The sequence below is a fragment of the Macaca nemestrina genome, chromosome 4 (genome assembly GCF_043159975.1).
Source record: "Macaca nemestrina isolate mMacNem1 chromosome 4, mMacNem.hap1, whole genome shotgun sequence".
NCBI lineage: Eukaryota > Metazoa > Chordata > Mammalia > Primates > Cercopithecidae > Macaca > Macaca nemestrina.
In genome coordinates this window covers 137,008,931-137,031,313 of record NC_092128.1, presented here as the reverse complement: position 1 = coordinate 137,031,313, position 22,383 = coordinate 137,008,931, and positions in this window count along the sequence as shown.

Genomic DNA, 22,383 nt, shown 5'->3' with positions numbered 1-22,383 from the left:
CGCTTTCCCCTCAAGAAGCCTTTCGCTAGGACAGTTCTTGTGTAATTGGCAAAGAGATATTTGGAAGCCCAAGGAGGGCTATGGTGACAAAGGACATATCCTCAGATGAAATCTGGAAAGAAGCTTTCTGAGAAACTGCTTAGTGTTCTGTGAATTCATCTCACAGAGTTACATCTGTATTTCGTGGATCTCTTTGCTAGTCTTATTTCTGTGGATTCTGAGAACAGATATTTCGGATCCCTTTGAAGACTATAGGGCCAAAGGAAATAACCTGCGATAACAAAGAGAAAGAAGCATTCTGAGAAACTTCTTTGTGTTCTGTGAAATCACCTCACAGAGTTACAGCTTTCCCCTCAAGAAGCCTTTCGCTAAGACAGTTCTTGTGGAATTGGCAAAGTGATATTTGTAAGCCCATAGAGGGCTATGGTGAAAAAGGAAATATCCTCAGATGATATCTGGAAAGAAGCTTTCTGAGAAACTGCTTAGTATTCTGTGAATTCATCTCACATAGTTACATCTGTATTTCGTGGATCTCTTTGCTAGCCTTATTTCTGTGTAATCTGAGAACAGATATTTCCGATCCCTTTGAAGACTATAGGGCCAAAGGAAATATCCTCCGATAACAAAGAGAAAGAAGCTTTCTGAGAAACTTCTTTGTGTTCTGTGAAATCATCTCACAGAGTTACATCTTTCCCCTCAAGAAGCCTTTCGCTAGGAGAGTTCTTGTGTAATTGGCAAAGAGATATTTGGAAGCCCATAGAGGGCTATGGTGAAAAAGGAAATATCCTCAGATGAAATCTGGAAAGAAGCTTTCTGAGAAACTGCTTAGTGTTCTGTGAATTCATCTCACAGAGTTACATATGTATTTCGTGGATCTCTTTGCTAGCCTTATTTCTGTAGAATCTGAGAAAAGATATTTCGGATCCCTATGAAGACTATAGGGCCAAAGGAAATATCCTCCGATAACAAAGAGAAAGAAGCTTTCTGAGAAACTTCTTTGTGTTCTGTGAAATCATCTCACAGAGTTACAGCTTTCCCCTCAAGAAGGCTTTCGCTAAGACAGTTCTTGTGGAATTGGCAAAGTGATATTTGGAAGCCCATAGAGGGCTATGGTGAAAAAGGAAATATCCTCAGATGAAATCTGGAAAGAAGCTTTCTGAGAAACTGCTTAGTGTTCTGTGAATTCATCTCACAGAGTTACATCTGTATTTCGTGGATCTCTTTGCTAGCCTTATTTCTGTGGAAGCTGAAAACAGATATTTCGGATCCCTTTGAAGACTATAGGGCCAAAGGAAATATCCTGCGATAACAAAGAGAAAGAAGCTTTCGGAGAAACTTCTTTCTGTTCTCTGAAATCATGTCACAGAGTTACAGCTTTCCCCTCAAGAAGCCTTTCGCTAAGACAGTTCTTGTGGAATTGGCAAAGTGATATTTGTAAGCCCATAGAGGGCTATGGTGAAAAAGGAAATATCCTCAGATGATATCTGGAAAGAAGCTTTCTGAGAAACTGCTTAGTGTTCTGTTAATTCAGCTCACAGAGTTACATCTGTATTTCGTGGATCTCTTTGCTAGCCTTATTTCTGTGTAATCTGAGAACAGATATTTCGGATCCCTTTGAAGACTATAGGGCCAAAGGAAATATCCTCCGATAACAAAGAGAAAGAAGCTTTCTGAGAAACTTCTTTGTGTTCTGTGAAATCATCTCACAGAGTTACAGCTTTCCCCTCCAGAAGCCTTTCGCTAGGACAGTTCTTGTGTAATTGGCAAAGAGATATTTGGAAGCCCATAGAGGGCTATGGTGAAAAAGGAAATATCCTCAGATGAAATATGGAAAGAAGCTTTCTGAGAAACTGCTTAGTATTCTGTGAATTCATCTCACAGAGTTACATATGTATTTCGTGGATCTCTTTGCTAGCCTTATTTCTGTGGAATCTGAGAAAAGATATTTCGGATCCCTATGAAGACTATAGGGTCAAAGGAAATATCCTGCGATAACAAAGAGAAAGAAGCTTTCTGAGAAACTTCTTTGTGTTCTGTGAAATCATCTCACAGAGTTACAGCTTTCCCCTCAAGAAGCCTTTCGCTAAGACAGTTCTTGTGGAATTGGCAAAGTGATATTTGGAAGCCCATAGAGGGCTACGGTGAAAAAGGAAATATCCTCAGATGAAATCTGGAAAGAAGCTTTCTGAGAAACTGCTTAGTGTTCTGTGAATTCATCTCACAGAGTTACATCTGTATTTCGTGGATCTCTTTGCTAGCCTTATTTCTGTGGAATCTGAGAACAGATATTTCGGATCCCTTTGAAGACTACAGGGCCAAAGGAAATATCCTGCGATAACAAAGAGAAAGAAGCTTTCTGAGAAACTTCTTTGTGTTCTGTGAAATCAGCTCACAGAATTACAGCTTTCCCCTCAAGAAGCCTTTCGCTAAGACAGTTCTTGTGGAATTGGCAAAGTGATATTTGGAAGCCCATAGAGGGCTATGGTGAAAAAGGAAATATCCTCAGATGAAATCTGGAAAGAAGCTTTCTGAGAAACTGCTTAGTGTTCTGTGAATTCATCTCACAGAGTTACATCTGTATTTCGTGCATCTCTTTGCTAGCCTTATTTCTGTGGAATCTGAGAACAGATATTTCGGATCCCTATGAAGAATATAGGGCCAAAGGAAATATCCTCCGATAACAAAGAGAAAGAAGCTTTCTGAGAAACTTCTTTCTGTTCTGTGAAATCATCTCACAGAATTACAGCGTTCCCCTCAAGAAGCCTTTCGCTAAGACAGTTCTTGTGGAATTGGCAAAGTGATATTTGGAAGCCCATAGAGGGCTATGGTGAAAAAGGAAATATCCTCAGATGAAATCTGGAAAGAAGCTTTCTGAGAAACTGCTTAGTATTCTGTGAATTCATCTCACAGAGTTACATCTGTATTTCGTGGATCTCTTTGCTAGCCTTATTTCTGTGGAATCTGAGAACAGATATTTCGGATCCCTTTGAAGACTATAGGGCCAAAGGAAATATCCTCCGATAACAAAGAGAAAGAAGCTTTCTGAGAAACTTCTTTGTGTTCTGTGAAATCATCTCACAGAGTTACAGCTTTCCCCTCAAGAACCCGTTAACTGAGACAGTTCTTGTGTAAATGGCAAAGAGATATTTGGAAGCCCATAGAGGGCTATGGTGAAAAAGGAAGTATCCTCAGATGAAATCTGGAAAGAAGCTTTCTGAGAAACTGCTTAGTGTTCTGTGAATTCATCTCACAGAGTTACATATGTATTTCGTGGATCTCTTTGCTAGCCTTATTTCTGTGGAATCTGAGAAAAGATATTTCGGATCCCTATGAAGAATATAGGGCCAAAGGAAATATCCTCCGATAACAAAGAGAAAGAAGCTTTCTGAGAAACTTCTTTGTGTTCTGTGAAATCATCTCACAGAGTTACAGCTTTCCCCTCAAGAAGCCTTTCGCTAAGACAGTTCTTGTGGAATTGGGAAAGTGATATTTGGAAGCCCATAGAGGGCTATGGTGAAAAAGGAAATATCCTCAGATGAAATCTGGAAAGAAGCTTTCTGAGAAACTGCTTAGTGTTCTTTGAATTCATCTCACAGAGTTACATCTGTATTTGGTGGATCTCTTTGCTAGCCTTATTTCTGTGGAATCTGAGAACAGATATTTCGGATCCCTTTGAAGACTATAGGGCCAAAGGAAATATCCTGCGATAACAAAGAGAAAGAAGCTTTCTGAGAAACTTCTTTCTGTTCTGTGAAATCATCTCACAGAATTACAGCTTTCACCTCAAGAAGCCTTTCGCTAAGACAGTTCTCGTGGAATTGGCAAAGTGATATTTGGAAGCCCATAGAGGGCTATGGTGAAAAAGGAAATATCCTCAGATGAAATCTGGAAAGAAGCTTTCTGAGAAACTGCTTAGTGTTCTGTGAATTCATCTCACAGAGTTATATCTGTATTTCGTGGATATCTTTGGTAGCCTTATTTCTGTGGAATCTGAGAACAGATATTTCGGATCCCTTTGAAGACTATAGGGCCAAAGGAAATATCCTGCGATAACAAAGAGAAAGAAGCTTTCTGAGAAACTTCTTTGTGTTCTGTGAAATCATCTCACAGAGTTACAGCTTTCCCCTCAAGAAGCCTTTCGCTAAGACAGTTCTTGTGGAATTGGCAAAGTGATATTTGGAAGCCCATAGAGGGCTATGGTGAAAAAGGAAATATCCTCAGATGAAATCTGGAAAGAAGCTTTCTGAGAAACTGCTTAGTGTTCTGTGAATTCATCTCACAGAGTTACATCTGTATTTCGTGGATCTCTTTGCTAGCCTTATTTCTGTGGAATCTGAGAACAGATATTTCGGATCCTTTTGAAGACTATAGAGCCAAAGGAAATATCCTCCGATAACAAAGAGAAAGAAGCTTTCTGAGAAACTTCTTTCTGTTCTGTGAAATCATCTCACAGAGTTACAGCTTTCCCCTCAAGAAGCCTTTAACTGAGACAGTTCTTGTGTAATTGGCAAAGAGATATTTGGAAGCCCATAGAGGGCTATGGTGAAAAAGGAAATATCCTCAGATGAAATCTGGAAAGAAGCATTCTGAGAAACTGCTTAGTGTTCTGTGAATTCATCTCACAGAGTTACATATGTATTTCGTGGATCTCTTTGCTAGCCTTATTTCTGTGGAATCTGAGAAAAGATATTTCGGATCCCTATGAAGACTATAGGGCCAAAGGAAATATCCTCCGATAACAAAGAGAAAGAAGCTTTCTGAGAAACTTCTTTGTGTTCTGTGAAATCATCTCACAGAGTTACAGCTTTCCCCTCAAGAAGGCTTTCGCTAAGACAGTTCTTGTGGAATTGGCAAAGTGATATTTGGAAGCCCATAGAGGGCTATGGTGAAAAAGGAAATATCCTCAGATGAAATCTGGAAAGAAGCTTTCTGAGAAACTGCTTAGTGTTCTGTGAATTCATCTCACAGAGTTACATCTGTATTTCGTGGATCTCTTTGCTAGCCTTATTTCTGTGGAAGCTGAAAACAGATATTTCGGATCCCTTTGAAGACTATAGGGCCAAAGGGAATATCCTGCGATAACAAAGAGAAAGAAGCTTTCGGAGAAACTTCTTTCTGTTCTCTGAAATCATGTCACAGAGTTACAGCTTTCCCCTCAAGAAGCCTTTCTCTAAGACAGTTCTTGTGGAATTGGCAAAGTGATATTTGTAAGCCCATAGAGGGCTATGGTGAAAAAGGAAATATCCTCAGATGATATCTGGAAAGAAGCTTTCTGAGAAACTGCTTAGTGTTCTGTTAATTCATCTCACAGAGTTACATCTGTATTTCGTGGATCTCTTTGCTAGCCTTATTTCTGTGTAAGCTGAGAACAGATATTTCGGATCCCTTTGAAGAGTATAGGGCCAAAGGAAATATCCTCCGATAACAAAGAGAAAGAAGCTTTCTGAGAAACTTCTTTGTGTTCTGTGAAATCATCTCACAGAGTTACAGCTTTCCCCTCCAGAAGCCTTTCGCTAGGACAGTTCTTGTGTAATTGGCAAAGAGATATTTGGAAGCCCATAGAGGGCTATGGTGAAAAAGGAAATATCCTCAGATGAAATATGGAAAGAAGCTTTCTGAGAAACTGCTTAGTATTCTGTGAATTCATCTCACAGAGTTACATATGTATTTCGTGGATCTCTTTGCTAGCCTTATTTCTGTGGAATCTGAGAAAAGATATTTCGGATCCCTATGAAGACTATAGGGCCAAAGGAAATATCCTCCGATAACAAAGAGAAAGAAGCTTTCTGAGAAACTTCTTTGTGTTCTGTGAAATCATCTCACAGAGTTACAGCTTTCCCCTCAAGAAGCCTTTCGCTAAGACAGTTCTTGTGGAATTGGCAAAGTGATATTTGGAAGCCCATAGAGGGCTATGGTGAAAAAGGAAATATCCTCAGATGAAATCTGGAAAGAAGCTTTCTGAGAAACTACTTAGTGTTCTGTGAATTCATCTCAAAGAGTTACATCTGTATTTCGTGGATCTCTTTGCTAGCCTTATTTCTGTGGAATCTGAGAACAGATATTTCGGATCCCTTTGAAGACTATAGGGCCAAAGGAAATATCCTGCGATAACAAAGAGAAAGAAGCTTTCTGAGAAACTTCTTTCTGTTCTGTGAAATCATCTCACAGAGTTACAGCTTTCCCCTCAAGAAGCCTTTCGCTAAGACAGTTCTTGTGGAATTGGCAAAGTGATATTTGGAAGCCCATAGAGGGCTATGGTGAAAAAGGAAATGTCCTCAGATGAAATCTGGAAAGAAGCTTTCTGAGAAACTGCTTAGTGTTCTGTGAATTCATCTCACAGAGTTACATCTGTATTTCGTGGATCTCTTTGCTAGCCTTATTTCTGTGTAATCTGAGAACAGATATTTCGGATCCCTTTGAAGACTATAGGGCCAAAGGAAATATCCTCCGATAACAAGAGAAAGAAGCTTTCTGAGAAACTTCTTTGTGTTCTGTGAAAGCATCTCACAGAGTTACCGCTTTCCCCTCAAGAAGCCTTTCGCTAGGACAGTTCTTGTGTAATTGGCAAAGAGATATTTGGAAGCCCATAGAGGGCTATGGTGACAAAGGAAATATCCTCAGATGAAATCTGGAAAGAAGCTTTCTGAGAAACTGCTTAGTGTTCTGTGAATTCATCTCACAGAGTTACATCTGTATTTCGTGGATCTCTTTGCTAGCCTTATTTCTGTGGAATCTGAGAACAGATACTTCGGATCCCTTTGAAGACTATAGGGCCAAAGGAAATATCCTGCGATAACAGAGAGAAAGAAGCTTTCTGAGAAACTTCTTTGTGTTCTGTGAAATCATCTCACAGAATTACAGCTTTCCCCTCAAGAAGCCTTTCGCTAAGACAGTTCTTGTGGAATTGGCAAAGTGATATGTGGAAGCCCATAGAGGGCTATGGTGAAAAAGGAAATATCCTCAGATGAAATCTGGAAAGAAGCTTTCTGAGAAACTGCTTAGTATTCTGTGAATTCATCTCACATAGTTACATCTGTATTTCGTGGATCTCTTTGCTAGCCTTATTTCTGTGTAATCTGAGAACAGATATTTCCGATCCCTTTGAAGACTATAGGGCCAAAGGAAATATCCTCCGATAACAAAGATAAAGAAGCTTTCTGATAAACTTCTTTGTGTTCTGTGAAATCATCTCACAGAGTTACATCTTTCCCCTCAAGAAGCCTTTCGCTAGGACAGTTCTTGTGTAATTGGCAAAGAGATATTTGGAAGCCCATAGAGGGCTATGGTGAAAAAGGAAATATCCTCAGATGAAATCTGGAAAGAAGCTTTCTGAGAAACTGCTTAGTGTTCTGTGAATTCATCTCACAGAGTTACATATGTATTTCGTGGATCTCTTTGCTAGCCTTATTTCTGTGTAATCTGAGAACATATATTTCGGATCCCTTTGAAGACTATAGGGCCAAAGGAAATATCCTCCGATAACAAAGAGAAAGAAGCTTTCTGAGAAACTTCTTTGTGTTCTGTGAAATCATCTCACAGAGTTACAGCTTTCCCCTCCAGAAGCCTTTCGCTAGGACAGTTCTTGTGTAATTGGCAAAGAGATATTTGGAAGCCCATAGAGGGCTATGGTGAAAAAGGAAATATCCTCAGATGAAATCTGGAAAGAAGCTTTCTGAGAAACTGCTTAGTATTCTGTGAATTGATCTCACAGAGTTACATATGTATTTCGTGGATCTCTTTGCTAGCCTTATTTCTGTGGAATCTGAGAAAAGATATTTCGGATCCCTATGAAGACTATAGGGCCAAAGGAAATATCCTGCGATAACAAAGAGAAAGAAGCTTTCTGAGAAACTTCTTTGTGTTCTGTGAAATCATGTCACAGAGTTACAGCTTTCCCCTCAAGAAGCCTTTCGCTAAGACAGTTCTTGTGGAATTGGCAAAGTGATATTTGGAAGCCCATAGAGGGCTACGGTGAAAAAGGAAATATCCTCAGATGAAATCTGGAAAGAAGCTTTCTGAGAAACTACTTAGTGTTCTGTGAATTCATCTCACAGAGTTACATCTGTATTTCGTGGATCTCTTTGCTAGCCTTATTTCTGTGGAATCTGAGAACAGATATTTCGGATCCCTTTGAAGACTACAGGGCCAAAGGAAATATCCTGCGATAACAAAGAGAAAGAAGCTTTCTGAGAAACATCTTTGTGTTCTGTGAAATCAGCTCACAGAATTACAGCTTTCCCCTCAAGAAGCCTTTCGCTAAGACAGTTCTTGTGGAATTGGCAAAGTGATATTTGGAAGCCCATAGAGGGCTATGGTGAAAAAGGAAATATCCTCAGATGAAATCTGGAAAGAAGCTTTCTGAGAAACTGCTTAGTGTTCTGTGAATTCATCTCACAGAGTTACATCTGTATTTCGTGCATCTCTTTGCTAGCCTTATTTCTGTGGAATCTGAGAACAGATATTTCGGATCCCTATGAAGACTATAGGGCCAAAGGAAATATCCTCCGATAACAAAGAGAAAGAAGCTTTCTGAGAAACTTCTTTGTGTTCTGTGAAATCATCTCACAGAATTACAGCTTTCCCCTCAAGAAGCCTTTCGCTAAGACAGTTCTTGTGGAATTGGCAAAGTGATATTTGGAAGCCCATAGAGGGCTATGGTGAAAAAGGAAATATCCTCAGATGAAATCTGGAAAGAAGCTTTCTGAGAAACTGCTTAGTATTCTGTGAATTCATCTCACAGAGTTACATCTGTATTTCGTGGATCTCTTTGCTAGTCTTATTTCTGTGGAATCTGAGAACAGATATTTCGGATCCCTTTGAAGACTATAGGGCCAAAGGAAATATCCTCCGATAACAAAGAGAAAGAAGCTTTCTGAGAAACTTCTTTGTGTTCTGTGAAATCATCTCACAGAGTTACAGCTTTCCCCTCAAGAACCCTTTCGCTAAGACAGTTCTTGTGGAATTGGCAAAGAGATATTTGGAAGCCCATAGAGGGCTAAGGGGAAAAAGGAAATATCCTCAGATGAAATCTGGAAAGAAGCTTTCTGAGAAACTGCTTAGTGTTCTGTTAATTCATCTCACAGAGTTACATCTGTATTTCGTGGATCTCTTTGGTAGCCTTATTTCTGTGGAATCTGAGAACAGATATTTCGGATCCCTATGAAGACTATAGGGCCAAAGGAAATATCCTCCGATAACAAAGAGAAAGAAGCTTTCTGAGAAACTTCTTTGTGTTCTGTGAAATCATCTCACAGAGTTACAGCTTTCCCCTCAAGAAGCCTTTCGCTAAGACAGTTCTTGTGGAATTGGCAAAGTGATATTTGGAAGCCCATAGAGGGCTATGGTGAAAAAGGAAATATCCTCAGATGAAATCTGGAAAGAAGCTTTCTGAGAAACTGCTTAGTGTTCTGTGAATTCATCTCACAGAGTTACATCTGTATTTCGTGGATCTCTTTGCTAGCCTTATTTCTGTGGAATCTGAGAACAGATATTTTGGATCCCTTTGAAGACTATAGGGCCAAAGGAAATATCCTGCGATAACAAAGAGAAAGAAGCTTTCTGAGAAACTTCTTTCTGTTCTCTGAAATCATGTCACAGAGTTACAGCTTTCCCCTCAAGAAGCCTTTCGCTAAGACAGTTCTTGTGGAATTGGCAAAGTGATATTTGTAAGCCCATAGAGGGCTATGGTGAAAAAGGAAATATCCTCAGATGATATCTGGAAAGAAGCTTTCTGAGAAACTGCTTAGTGTTCTGTTAATTCATCTCACAGAGTTACATCTGTATTTCGTGGATCTCTTTGCTAGCCTTATTTCTGTGTAATCTGAGAACAGATATTTCGGATCCCTTTGAAGACTATAGGGCCAAAGGAAATATCCTCCGATAACAAAGAGAAAGAAGCTTTCTGAGAAACTTCTTTGTGTTCTGTGAAATCATCTCACAGAGTTACAGCTTTCCCCTCAAGAACCCGTTAACTGAGACAGTTCTTGTGTACATGGCAAAGAGATATTTGGAAGCCCATAGAGGGCTATGGTGAAAAAGGAAGTATCCTCAGATGAAATCTGGAAAGAAGCTTTCTGAGAAACTGCTTAGTGTTCTGTGAATTCATCTCACAGAGTTACATATGTATTTCGTGGATCTCTTTGCTAGCCTTATTTCTGTGGAATCTGAGAAAAGATATTTCGGATCCCTATGAAGACTATAGGGCCAAAGGAAATATCCTCCGATAACAAAGAGAAAGAAGCTTTCTGAGAAACTTCTTTGTGTTCTGTGAAATCATCTCACAGAGTTACAGCTTTCCCCTCAAGAAGCCTTTCGCTAAGACAGTTCTTGTGGAATTGGCAAAGTGATATTTGGAAGCCCATAGAGGGCTATGGTGAAAAAGGAAATATCCTCAGATGAAATCTGGAAAGAAGCTTTCTGAGAAACTGCTTAGTGTTCTTTGAATTCATCTCACAGAGTTACATCTGTATTTCGTGGATCTCTTTGCTAGCCTTATTTCTGTGGAATCTGAGAACAGATATTTCGGATCCCTTTGAAGACTATAGGGCCAAAGGAAATATCCTGCGATAACAAAGAGAAAGAAGCTTTCTGAGAAACTTCTTTCTGTTCTGTGAAATCATCTCACAGAATTACAGCTTTCACCTCAAGAAGCCTTTCGCTAAGACAGTTCTCGTGGAATTGGCAAAGTGATATTTGGAAGCCCATAGAGGGCTATGGTGAAAAAGGAAATATCCTCAGATGAAATCTGGAAAGAAGCTTTCTGAGAAACTGCTTAGTGTTCTGTGAATTCATCTCACAGAGTTATATCTGTATTTCGTGGATATCTTTGGTAGCCTTATTTCTGTGGAATCTGAGAACAGATATTTCGGATCCCTTTGAAGACTATAGGGCCAAAGGAAATATCCTGCGATAACAAAGAGAAAGAAGCTTTCTGAGAAACTTCTTTGTGTTCTGTGAAATCATCTCACAGAGTTACAGCTTTCCCCTCAAGAAGCCTTTCGCTAAGACAGTTCTTGTGGAATTGGCAAAGTGATATTTGTAAGCCCATAGAGGGCTATGGTGAAAAAGGAAATATCCTCAGATGAAATCTGGAAAGAAGCTTTCTGAGAAACTGCTTAGTGTTCTGTGAATTCATCTCACAGAGTTACATCTGTATTTCGTGGATCTCTTTGCTAGCCTTATTTCTGTGGAATCTGAGAACAGATATTTCGGATCCTTTTGAAGACTATAGAGCCAAAGGAAATATCCTCCGATAACAAAGAGAAAGAAGCTTTCTGAGAAACTTCTTTCTGTTCTGTGAAATCATCTCACAGAGTTACAGCTTTCCCCTCAAGAAGCCTTTAACTGAGACAGTTCTTGTGTAATTGGCAAAGAGATATTTGGAAGCCCATAGAGGGCTATGGTGAAAAAGGAAATATCCTCAGATGAAATCTGGAAAGAAGCATTCTGAGAAACTGCTTAGTGTTCTGTGAATTCATCTCACAGAGTTACATATGTATTTCGTGGATCTCTTTGCTAGCCTTATTTCTGTGGAATCTGAGAAAAGATATTTCTGATCCCTATGAAGACTATAGGGCCAAAGGAAATATCCTCCGATAACAAAGAGAAAGAAGCTTTCTGAGAAACTTCTTTGTGTTCTGTGAAATCATCTCACATAGTTACAGCTTTCCCCTCAAGAAGGCTTTCGCTAAGACAGTTCTTGTGGAATTGGCAAAGTGATATTTGGAAGCCCATAGAGGGCTATGGTGAAAAAGGAAATATCCTCAGATGAAATCTGGAAAGAAGCTTTCTGAGAAACTGCTTAGTGTTCTGTGAATTCATCTCACAGAGTTACATCTGTATTTCGTGGATCTCTTTGCTAGCCTTATTTCTGTGGAAGCTGAAAACAGATATTTCGGATCCCTTTGAAGACTATAGGGCCAAAGGAAATATCCTGCGATAACAAAGAGAAGGAAGCTTTCGGAGAAACTTCTTTCTGTTCTCTGAAATCATGTCACAGAGTTACAGCTTTCCCCTCAAGAAGCCTTTCGCTAAGACAGTTCTTGTGGAATTGGCAAAGTGATATTTGTAAGCCCATAGAGGGCTATGGTGAAAAAGGAAATATCCTCAGATGATATCTGGAAAGAAGCTTTCTGAGAAACTGCTTAGTGTTCTGTTAATTCATCTCACAGAGTTACATCTGTATTTCGTGGATCTCTTTGCTAGCCTTATTTCTGTGTAATCTGAGAACAGATATTTCGGATCCCTTTGAAGACTACAGGGCCAAAGGAAATATCCTGCGATAACAAAGAGAAAGAAGCTTTCTGAGAAACTTCTTTGTGTTCTGTGAAATCATCTCACAGAATTACAGCTTTCCCCTCAAGAAGCCTTTCGCTAAGACAGTTCTTGTGGAATTGGCAAAGTGATATTTGGAAGCCCATAGAGGGCTATGGTGAAAAAGGAAATATCCTCAGATGAAATCTGGAAAGAAGCTTTCTGAGAAACTGCTTAGTGTTCTGTGAATTCATCTCACAGAGTTACATCTGTATTTCGTGGATCTCTTTGCTAGCCTTATTTCTGTGGAATCTGAGAACAGATATTTCGGACCCCTTTGAAGACTATAGGGCCAAAGGAAATATCCTGCGATAACAAAGAGAAAGAAGCTTTCTGAGAAACTTCTTTCTGTTCTGTGAAATCATCTCACAGAGTTACAGCTTTCCCCTCAAGAAGCCTTTCGCTAAGACAGTTCTTGTGGAATTGGCAAAGTGATATTTGGAAGCCCATAGAGGGCTATGGTGAAAAAGGAAATGTCCTCAGATGAAATCTGGAAAGAAGCTTTCTGAGAAATTGCTTAGTGTCCTGTGAATTCATCTCACAGAGTTACATCTGTATTTCGTGGATCTCTTTGCTAGCCTTATTTCTGTGGAATCTGAGAACAGATATTTCGGATCCCTTTGAAGACTATAGGGCCAAAGGAAATATCCTCCGATAACAAAGAGAAAGAAGCTTTCTGAGAAACTTCTTTGTGTTCTGTGAAATCATCTGACAGAGTTACAGCTTTCCCTTCAAGAACCCTTTAACTGAGACAGTTCTTGTGTAATTGGCAAAGAGATATTTGGAAGCCCATAGAGGGCTATGGTGAAAAAGGAAATATCCTCAGATGAAATCTGGAAAGAAGCTTTCTGAGAAACTGCTTAGTGTTCTGTGAATTCATCTCACAGAGTTACATATATATTTCGTGGATCTCTTTGCTAGCCTTATTTCTGTGGAATCTGAGAAAAGATATTTCGGATCCCTATGAAGACTGTAGGGCCAAAGGAAATATCCTCCGATAACAAAGAGAAAGAAGCTTTCTGAGAAACTTCTTTGTGTTCTGTGAAATCATCTCACAGAGTTACAGCTTTCCCCTCAAGAAGGCTTTCGCTAAGACAGTTCTTGTGGAATTGGCAAAGTGATATTTGTAAGCCCATAGAGGGCTATGGTGAAAAAGGAAATATCCTCAGATGATATCTGGAAAGAAGCTTTCTGAGAAACTGCTTAGTGTTCTGTTAATTCATCTCACAGAGTTACATCTGTATTTCGTGGATCTCTTTGCTAGCCTTATTTCTGTGTAATCTGAGAACAGATATTTCGGATCCCTTTGAAGACTATAGGGCCAAAGGAAATATCCTCCGATAACAAAGAGAAAGAAGCTTTCTGAGAAACTTCTTTGTGTTCTGTGAAATCATCTCACAGAGTTACCGCTTTCCCCTCAAGAAGCCTTTCGCTAGGACAGTTCTTGTGTAATTGGCAAAGAGATATTTGGAAGCCCAAGGAGGGCTATGGTGACAAAGGACATATCCTCAGATGAAATCTGGAAAGAAGCTTTCTGAGAAACTGCTTAGTGTTCTGTGAATTCATCTCACAGAGTTACATCTGTATTTCGTGGATCTCTTTGCTAGTCTTATTTCTGTGGATTCTGAGAACAGATATTTCGGATCCCTTTGAAGACTATAGGGCCAAAGGAAATAACCTGCGATAACAAAGAGAAAGAAGCATTCTGAGAAACTTCTTTGTGTTCTGTGAAATCACCTCACAGAGTTACAGCTTTCCCCTCAAGAAGCCTTTCGCTAAGACAGTTCTTGTGGAATTGGCAAAGTGATATTTGTAAGCCCATAGAGGGCTATGGTGAAAAAGGAAATATCCTCAGATGATATCTGGAAAGAAGCTTTCTGAGAAACTGCTTAGTATTCTGTGAATTCATCTCACATAGTTACATCTGTATTTCGTGGATCTCTTTGCTAGCCTTATTTCTGTGTAATCTGAGAACAGATATTTCCGATCCCTTTGAAGACTATAGGGCCAAAGGAAATATCCTCCGATAACAAAGAGAAAGAAGCTTTCTGAGAAACTTCTTTGTGTTCTGTGAAATCATCTCACAGAGTTACATCTTTCCCCTCAAGAAGCCTTTCGCTAGGAGAGTTCTTGTGTAATTGGCAAAGAGATATTTGGAAGCCCATAGAGGGCTATGGTGAAAAAGGAAATATCCTCAGATGAAATCTGGAAAGAAGCTTTCTGAGAAACTGCTTAGTGTTCTGTGAATTCATCTCACAGAGTTACATATGTATTTCGTGGATCTCTTTGCTAGCCTTATTTCTGTAGAATCTGAGAAAAGATATTTCGGATCCCTATGAAGACTATAGGGCCAAAGGAAATATCCTCCGATAACAAAGAGAAAGAAGCTTTCTGAGAAACTTCTTTGTGTTCTGTGAAATCATCTCACAGAGTTACAGCTTTCCCCTCAAGAAGGCTTTCGCTAAGACAGTTCTTGTGGAATTGGCAAAGTGATATTTGGAAGCCCATAGAGGGCTATGGTGAAAAAGGAAATATCCTCAGATGAAATCTGGAAAGAAGCTTTCTGAGAAACTGCTTAGTGTTCTGTGAATTCATCTCACAGAGTTACATCTGTATTTCGTGGATCTCTTTGCTAGCCTTATTTCTGTGGAAGCTGAAAACAGATATTTCGGATCCCTTTGAAGACTATAGGGCCAAAGGAAATATCCTGCGATAACAAAGAGAAAGAAGCTTTCGGAGAAACTTCTTTCTGTTCTCTGAAATCATGTCACAGAGTTACAGCTTTCCCCTCAAGAAGCCTTTCGCTAAGACAGTTCTTGTGGAATTGGCAAAGTGATATTTGTAAGCCCATAGAGGGCTATGGTGAAAAAGGAAATATCCTCAGATGATATCTGGAAAGAAGCTTTCTGAGAAACTGCTTAGTGTTCTGTTAATTCATCTCACAGAGTTACATCTGTATTTCGTGGATCTCTTTGCTAGCCTTATTTCTGTGTAATCTGAGAACAGATATTTCGGATCCCTTTGAAGACTATAGGGCCAAAGGAAATATCCTCCGATAACAAAGAGAAAGAAGCTTTCTGAGAAACTTCTTTGTGTTCTGTGAAATCATCTCACAGAGTTACAGCTTTCCCCTCCAGAAGCCTTTCGCTAGGACAGTTCTTGTGTAATTGGCAAAGAGATATTTGGAAGCCCGTAGAGGGCTATGGTGAAAAAGGAAATATCCTCAGATGAAATATGGAAAGAAGCTTTCTGAGAAACTGCTTAGTATTCTGTGAATTCATCTCACAGAGTTACATATGTATTTCGTGGATCTCTTTGCTAGCCTTATTTCTGTGGAATCTGAGAAAAGATATTTCGGATCCCTATGAAGACTATAGGGTCAAAGGAAATATCCTGCGATAACAAAGAGAAAGAAGCTTTCTGAGAAACTTCTTTGTGTTCTGTGAAATCATCTCACAGAGTTACAGCTTTCCCCTCAAGAAGCCTTTCGCTAAGACAGTTCTTGTGGAATTGGCAAAGTGATATTTGGAAGCCCATAGAGGGCTACGGTGAAAAAGGAAATATCCTCAGATGAAATCTGGAAAGAAGCTTTCTGAGAAACTACTTAGTGTTCTGTGAATTCATCTCACAGAGTTACATCTGTATTTCGTGGATCTCTTTGCTAGCCTTATTTCTGTGGAATCTGAGAACAGATATTTCGGATCCCTTTGAAGACTACAGGGCCAAAGGAAATATCCTGCGATAACAAAGAGAAAGAAGCTTTCTGAGAAACTTCTTTGTGTTCTGTGAAATCAGCTCACAGAATTACAGCTTTCCCCTCAAGAAGCCTTTCGCTAAGACAGTTCTTGTGGAATTGGCAAAGTGATATTTGGAAGCCCATAGAGGGCTATGGTGAAAAAGGAAATATCCTCAGATGAAATCTGGAAAGAAGCTTTCTGAGAAACTGCTTAGTGTTCTGTGAATTCATCTCACAGAGTTACATCTGTATTTCGTGCATCTCTTTGCTAGCCTTATTTCTGTGGAATCTGAGAACAGATATTTCGGATCCCTATGAAGAATATAGGGCCAAAGGAAATATCCTCCGATAACAAAGAGAAAGAAGCTTTCTGAGAAACTTCTTTCTGTTCTGTGAAATCATCTCACAGAATTACAGCTTTCCCCTCAAGAAGCCTTTCGCTAAGACAGTTCTTGTGGAATTGGCAAAGTGATATTTGGAAGCCCATAGAGGGCTATGGTGAAAAAGGAAATATCCTCAGATGAAATCTGGAAAGAAGCTTTCTGAGAAACTGCTTAGTATTCTGTGAATTCATCTCACAGAGTTACATCTGTATTTCGTGGATCTCTTTGCTAGCCTTATTTCTGTGGAATCTGAGAACAGATATTTCGGATCCCTTTGAAGACTATAGGGCCAAAGGAAATATCCTCCGATAACAAAGAGAAAGAAGCTTTCTGAGAAACTTCTTTGTGTTCTGTGAAATCATCTCACAGAGTTACAGCTTTCCCCTCAAGAACCCGTTAACTGAGACAGTTCTTGTGTAAATGGCAAAGAGATATTTGGAAGCCCATAGAGGGCTATGGTGAAAAAGGAAGTATCCTCAGATGAAATCTGGAAAGAAGCTTTCTGAGAAACTGCTTAGTGTTCTGTGAATTCATCTCACAGAGTTACATATGTATTTCGTGGATCTCTTTGCTAGCCTTATTTCTGTGGAATCTGAGAAAAGATATTTCGGATCCCTATGAAGAATATAGGGCCAAAGGAAATATCCTCCGATAACAAAGAGAAAGAAGCTTTCTGAGAAACTTCTTTGTGTTCTGTGAAATCATCTCACAGAGTTACAGCTTTCCCCTCAAGAAGCCTTTCGCTAAGACAGTTCTTGTGGAATTGGGAAAGTGATATTTGGAAGCCCATAGAGGGCTATGGTGAAAAAGGAAATATCCTCAGATGAAATCTGGAAAGAAGCTTTCTGAGAAACTGCTTAGTGTTCTTTGAATTCATCTCACAGAGTTACATCTGTATTTCGTGGATCTCTTTGCTAGCCTTATTTCTGTGGAATCTGAGAACAGATATTTCGGATCCCTTTGAAGACTATAGGGCCAAAGGAAATATCCTGCGATAACAAAGAGAAAGAAGCTTTCTGAGAAACTTCTTTCTGTTCTGTGAAATCATCTCACAGAATTACAGCTTTCACCTCAAGAAGCCTTTCGCTAAGACAGTTCTCGTGGAATTGGCAAAGTGATATTTGGAAGCCCATAGAGGGCTATGGTGAAAAAGGAAATATCCTCAGATGAAATCTGGAAAGAAGCTTTCTGAGAAACTGCTTAGTGTTCTGTGAATTCATCTCACAGAGTTATATCTGTATTTCGTGGATATCTTTGGTAGCCTTATTTCTGTGGAATCTGAGAACAGATATTTCGGATCCCTTTGAAGACTATAGGGCCAAAGGAAATATCCTGCGATAACAAAGAGAAAGAAGCTTTCTGAGAAACTTCTTTGTGTTCTGTGAAATCATCTCACAGAGTTACAGCTTTCCCCTCAAGAAGCCTTTCGCTAAGACAGTTCTTGTGGAATTGGCAAAGTGATATTTGGAAGCCCATAGAGGGCTATGGTGAAAAAGGAAATATCCTCAGATGAAATCTGGAAAGAAGCTTTCTGAGAAACTGCTTAGTGTTCTGTGAATTCATCTCACAGAGTTACATCTGTATTTCGTGGATCTCTTTGCTAGCCTTATTTCTGTGGAATCTGAGAACAGATATTTCGGATCCTTTTGAAGACTATAGAGCCAAAGGAAATATCCTCCGATAACAAAGAGAAAGAAGCTTTCTGAGAAACTTCTTTCTGTTCTGTGAAATCATCTCACAGAGTTACAGCTTTCCCCTCAAGAAGCCTTTAACTGAGACAGTTCTTGTGTAATTGGCAAAGAGATATTTGGAAGCCCATAGAGGGCTATGGTGAAAAAGGAAATATCCTCAGATGAAATCTGGAAAGAAGCATTCTGAGAAACTGCTTAGTGTTCTGTGAATTCATCTCACAGAGTTACATATGTATTTCGTGGATCTCTTTGCTAGCCTTATTTCTGTGGAATCTGAGAAAAGATATTTCGGATCCCTATGAAGACTATAGGGCCAAAGGAAATATCCTCCGATAACAAAGAGAAAGAAGCTTTCTGAGAAACTTCTTTGTGTTCTGTGAAATCATCTCACAGAGTTACAGCTTTCCCCTCAAGAAGGCTTTCGCTAAGACAGTTCTTGTGGAATTGGCAAAGTGATATTTGGAAGCCCATAGAGGGCTATGGTGAAAAAGGAAATATCCTCAGATGAAATCTGGAAAGAAGCTTTCTGAGAAACTGCTTAGTGTTCTGTGAATTCATCTCACAGAGTTACATCTGTATTTCGTGGATCTCTTTGCTAGCCTTATTTCTGTGGAAGCTGAAAACAGATATTTCGGATCCCTTTGAAGACTATAGGGCCAAAGGGAATATCCTGCGATAACAAAGAGAAAGAAGCTTTCGGAGAAACTTCTTTCTGTTCTCTGAAATCATGTCACAGAGTTACAGCTTTCCCCTCAAGAAGCCTTTCTCTAAGACAGTTCTTGTGGAATTGGCAAAGTGATATTTGTAAGCCCATAGAGGGCTATGGTGAAAAAGGAAATATCCTCAGATGATATCTGGAAAGAAGCTTTCTGAGAAACTGCTTAGTGTTCTGTTAATTCATCTCACAGAGTTACATCTGTATTTCGTGGATCTCTTTGCTAGCCTTATTTCTGTGTAAGCTGAGAACAGATATTTCGGATCCCTTTGAAGAGTATAGGGCCAAAGGAAATATCCTCCGATAACAAAGAGAAAGAAGCTTTCTGAGAAACTTCTTTGTGTTCTGTGAAATCATCTCACAGAGTTACAGCTTTCCCCTCCAGAAGCCTTTCGCTAGGACAGTTCTTGTGTAATTGGCAAAGAGATATTTGGAAGCCCATAGAGGGCTATGGTGAAAAAGGAAATATCCTCAGATGAAATATGGAAAGAAGCTTTCTGAGAAACTGCTTAGTATTCTGTGAATTCATCTCACAGAGTTACATATGTATTTCGTGGATCTCTTTGCTAGCCTTATTTCTGTGGAATCTGAGAAAAGATATTTCGGATCCCTATGAAGACTATAGGGCCAAAGGAAATATCCTCCGATAACAAAGAGAAAGAAGCTTTCTGAGAAACTTCTTTGTGTTCTGTGAAATCATCTCACAGAGTTACAGCTTTCCCCTCAAGAAGCCTTTCGCTAAGACAGTTCTTGTGGAATTGGCAAAGTGATATTTGGAAGCCCATAGAGGGCTATGGTGAAAAAGGAAATATCCTCAGATGAAATCTGGAAAGAAGCTTTCTGAGAAACTACTTAGTGTTCTGTGAATTCATCTCACAGAGTTACATCTGTATTTCGTGGATCTCTTTGCTAGCCTTATTTCTGTGGAATCTGAGAACAGATATTTCGGATCCCTTTGAAGACTATAGGGCCAAAGGAAATATCCTGCGATAACAAAGAGAAAGAAGCTTTCTGAGAAACTTCTTTCTGTTCTGTGAAATCATCTCACAGAGTTACAGCTTTCCCCTCAAGAAGCCTTTCGCTAAGACAGTTCTTGTGGAATTGGCAAAGTGATATTTGGAAGCCCATAGAGGGCTATGGTGAAAAAGGAAATGTCCTCAGATGAAATCTGGAAAGAAGCTTTCTGAGAAACTGCTTAGTGTTCTGTGAATTCATCTCACAGAGTTACATCTGTATTTCGTGGATCTCTTTGCTAGCCTTATTTCTGTGTAATCTGAGAACAGATATTTCGGATCCCTTTGAAGACTATAGGGCCAAAGGAAATATCCTCCGATAACAAGAGAAAGAAGCTTTCTGAGAAACTTCTTTGTGTTCTGTGAAAGCATCTCACAGAGTTACCGCTTTCCCCTCAAGAAGCCTTTCGCTAGGACAGTTCTTGTGTAATTGGCAAAGAGATATTTGGAAGCCCATAGAGGGCTATGGTGACAAAGGAAATATCCTCAGATGAAATCTGGAAAGAAGCTTTCTGAGAAACTGCTTAGTGTTCTGTGAATTCATCTCACAGAGTTACATCTGTATTTCGTGGATCTCTTTGCTAGCCTTATTTCTGTGGAATCTGAGAACAGATACTTCGGATCCCTTTGAAGACTATAGGGCCAAAGGAAATATCCTGCGATAACAGAGAGAAAGAAGCTTTCTGAGAAACTTCTTTGTGTTCTGTGAAATCATCTCACAGAATTACAGCTTTCCCCTCAAGAAGCCTTTCGCTAAGACAGTTCTTGTGGAATTGGCAAAGTGATATGTGGAAGCCCATAGAGGGCTATGGTGAAAAAGGAAATATCCTCAGATGAAATCTGGAAAGAAGCTTTCTGAGAAACTGCTTAGTATTCTGTGAATTCATCTCACATAGTTACATCTGTATTTCGTGGATCTCTTTGCTAGCCTTATTTCTGTGTAATCTGAGAACAGATATTTCCGATCCCTTTGAAGACTATAGGGCCAAAGGAAATATCCTCCGATAACAAAGATAAAGAAGCTTTCTGATAAACTTCTTTGTGTTCTGTGAAATCATCTCACAGAGTTACATCTTTCCCCTCAAGAAGCCTTTCGCTAGGACAGTTCTTGTGTAATTGGCAAAGAGATATTTGGAAGCCCATAGAGGGCTATGGTGAAAAAGGAAATATCCTCAGATGAAATCTGGAAAGAAGCTTTCTGAGAAACTGCTTAGTGTTCTGTGAATTCATCTCACAGAGTTACATATGTATTTCGTGGATCTCTTTGCTAGCCTTATTTCTGTGTAATCTGAGAACAGATATTTCGGATCCCTTTGAAGACTATAGGGCCAAAGGAAATATCCTCCGATAACAAAGAGAAAGAAGCTTTCTGAGAAACTTCTTTGTGTTCTGTGAAATCATCTCACAGAGTTACAGCTTTCCCCTCCAGAAGCCTTTCGCTAGGACAGTTCTTGTGTAATTGGCAAAGAGATATTTGGAAGCCCATAGAGGGCTATGGTGAAAAAGGAAATATCCTCAGATGAAATCTGGAAAGAAGCTTTCTGAGAAACTGCTTAGTATTCTGTGAATTGATCTCACAGAGTTACATATGTATTTCGTGGATCTCTTTGCTAGCCTTATTTCTGTGGAATCTGAGAAAAGATATTTCGGATCCCTATGAAGACTATAGGGCCAAAGGAAATATCCTGCGATAACAAAGAGAAAGAAGCTTTCTGAGAAACTTCTTTGTGTTCTGTGAAATCATGTCACAGAGTTACAGCTTTCCCCTCAAGAAGCCTTTCGCTAAGACAGTTCTTGTGGAATTGGCAAAGTGATATTTGGAAGCCCATAGAGGGCTACGGTGAAAAAGGAAATATCCTCAGATGAAATCTGGAAAGAAGCTTTCTGAGAAACTACTTAGTGTTCTGTGAATTCATCTCACAGAGTTACATCTGTATTTCGTGGATCTCTTTGCTAGCCTTATTTCTGTGGAATCTGAGAACAGATATTTCGGATCCCTTTGAAGACTACAGGGCCAAAGGAAATATCCTGCGATAACAAAGAGAAAGAAGCTTTCTGAGAAACATCTTTGTGTTCTGTGAAATCAGCTCACAGAATTACAGCTTTCCCCTCAAGAAGCCTTTCGCTAAGACAGTTCTTGTGGAATTGGCAAAGTGATATTTGGAAGCCCATAGAGGGCTATGGTGAAAAAGGAAATATCCTCAGATGAAATCTGGAAAGAAGCTTTCTGAGAAACTGCTTAGTGTTCTGTGAATTCATCTCACAGAGTTACATCTGTATTTCGTGCATCTCTTTGCTAGCCTTATTTCTGTGGAATCTGAGAACAGATATTTCGGATCCCTATGAAGACTATAGGGCCAAAGGAAATATCCTCCGATAACAAAGAGAAAGAAGCTTTCTGAGAAACTTCTTTGTGTTCTGTGAAATCATCTCACAGAATTACAGCTTTCCCCTCAAGAAGCCTTTCGCTAAGACAGTTCTTGTGGAATTGGCAAAGTGATATTTGGAAGCCCATAGAGGGCTATGGTGAAAA